Source organism: Magallana gigas, chromosome 3, assembly GCF_963853765.1.
Source record: "Magallana gigas chromosome 3, xbMagGiga1.1, whole genome shotgun sequence".
Taxonomy (NCBI): domain Eukaryota; kingdom Metazoa; phylum Mollusca; class Bivalvia; order Ostreida; family Ostreidae; genus Magallana; species Magallana gigas.
The window spans coordinates 22758008-22760851 of record NC_088855.1 but is presented as its reverse complement, the minus strand read 5'-3'; positions in this window follow the sequence as shown (position 1 = coordinate 22760851).

The window sequence follows — 2844 nt, the reverse complement described above, 5'->3', positions numbered from 1 at the left end:
CCCCCCCCCCCTATTTTTATGCATTGGTTTTATCCAATTCTGCTTGAAATTTAATATATGAATGATAACTAATAATAAATTTTGGCCAAATGATCATTAACTTTGCATAAAGCACGAGTTAAAGAAAAAGAATAAATTAAAGGTATTTACCTCTATTTGTTTTCCTGTATTTACATTGATATATATATATAAAAATGTGTATGTGTGATCAAGTATATTTTGTACCTGATTTGTTGAGATGGAGTGAATGTGAAAAATGTTTATTTTTGTTAATGAGAGGTCCCATTTGTGCATATACATATAAGTGTACAAACAAGTGGCATTGGTAAATGTTACATTATGTGTTGTTGGATATTAAATGTGTTTTCAATGATTTTTTACTGTCATGAATGAAACGTGAGACTTCAATATTGATGTACAGCTTTAATTTCTGAGGTTGGGAATTCATTAATCGTTAAGTTCCATTCTTAGTTGAATATATTTATATATGCATGTGTGTACTTCCATTGGATTTGGGAAAGACAAATGCTTCATAACCTGGGTGTTGCAGATACATGTTTGTAATACCAGTACATTCTTATTTACGTGTAATTGTGGTTTACGTATGTCTTTAAAGGCTCTCCAAAGCTAATTATAGGTTTAATGTCACATAGGCAAGTAGGTTTAGGAAGAATTTTTGGTTTTAAAGGAAAGAAAAATAAACTCAAATATAGTCAATATCCTTTCTATTTTTTGTTTTAAATACTGCAGTCTTTAGAAATACAGGGCACATTATGGATTATATATGTAATACTCATTTTTATATGACAGGAGAGATTATTGAACAGCTGATCTACAGGAAACTTGAATACTAACAGAATATATTTATTCATCATGTGAATTAACACGTTTGTTTGGTAATATTTTTTGTTTATATTTTATTGCTCTCCCTCGTAGGTTTTGTACTTTGAAGGTGATGCTAAACATAGAATTAACTTTGTACAGCCTAACTAGCACAGCACAGTCAAAATATCTATACTGGTTTTGTGAATTTGCAAATTGAAATGAATACTCAAGGTGCTTATTTGATGCATGTTTCAATAGTTATTTAATAACAGTGTCTGCAAGAACGCATAATTGGTAGCAGCTATCAATTACTCTCCACAAAAAATGGCAGATAATGTTTAAGAAATGGTGAGATGGCAGAAAGGGGAGGGGTGTCATGCATTGGGTATTGCATGTATTAGATATGAATACAGCTAACTTGTAAATAGGCATGGAAGTCTTGTCTGCTGGATTTATTGCCATCTTTCTGATTTGTTGATTCCATCCTGTATTACTAAGTAGATGAACAAAACATGCCACAAAGAACATTGTCATAGACAATTATTTTATAATATATGAATCAGCAAATTTTCATATGACTAAGACCCTTTATTTTATGTCATTTATAGATGTACATGTACATGTATTAATTAAGAGGATGGAGCGTGCACATATTATTTATTTTTTTCTCCCATACTGTTGCTAGAATTCATATGTGATTGTTTAGCTTTTATGAACTTGTAGCTTTAAACAAATTGTCTCTTTAATATTAAAATCTAGCACATCTTTTATTTTTCTACTGAAAGATATGTATCATGTGTTAAATTTCCGGCCAAAGAGAAAGAAGTAGACATTGTGCATATGAACTAGTGTAAGATTAAAAAAAAATAATAATAAATTTGAGAAGTGGTATTGAAACATTTTGTTGCTATTTGAAAAAAATACGTGTGTAACTTGATGTACATGACTTATTTTTTATGGACAATCTGGCTCATGTAAAAATAGAAAAGAATGTTAGGAAGATGTTACTTTAAGCTGAATGCTGTGAATTTAAGTTAAAATAAATGAATATTTGAGTTCAAACAGGTATCAAAATGTGCATCTTGAGCGTTTAAACATTATACATGTGTGAATGGATGGGTCACAACAAACCATCTTCTTGAAAAAAAACAAACCATTTGACATTAATTAGTTTTATACATTCATATTTTAAAGGCTTGTGGTTTTATGGTGTTTGTGATTCATTTTGTTTATTTGCGTATTTAACTTACTTAGTCTGTTGACATGTGAAATGTTTAAAATTTTCTGTTTCTACATGTATATATTTATTTTCATGAAGACAGATTTTAAATCATTTTTCCTTCCAGAAAACTGGTTGAGGTTTCAGCATTTACAATATTGTATCTTTAATTAAATCACTAACTGATGATTCATCTCAAATAAGAAACCAATGACGAAGAAATGTTTTTTTGTTCATGAATGTAAATCAGCTAGTAAATGTACTTGAAGTGTCAGGTACTAATGTAGCTATAAAATCATGCATTGTTCCATGAATGATACTAAATATATGTATATGAAATAAAAGTTATAATAGATTGATCTCTGTGATGACAGTAGTTGTTATAATTTAATAGTGACTTCTGTTGCAAAATAGGGCAACAGAAAACAAAACTATATATGTATATACCTGAAATACTGGTTAATGTGGTATGGGACATGTGTCGAATATTGATGTGGATTAAAGTACATCATAAAGTCCCATACCACCTTAATGTAGTTGTATTAGTCTCAATCAAATTTAGATTTTACTTCAAATTTAGTCTTTTGTATGATATTGAGTAAACCTGATCTATGTTGAACTTTTAAAACAGAATGGTATGTACCGGTAGGTGTAAAGGTGTCTTTCATAATGAAGCAAAGCATATTTTGGCTGTTAAAACAACAATGAACACAAAATTGCCAATTGCCAAAATGGGGAGAATACTTTACAGAAAAATCAAAATTGGTGTTAAATTACTTGAAATAATAATTTTAAGTACC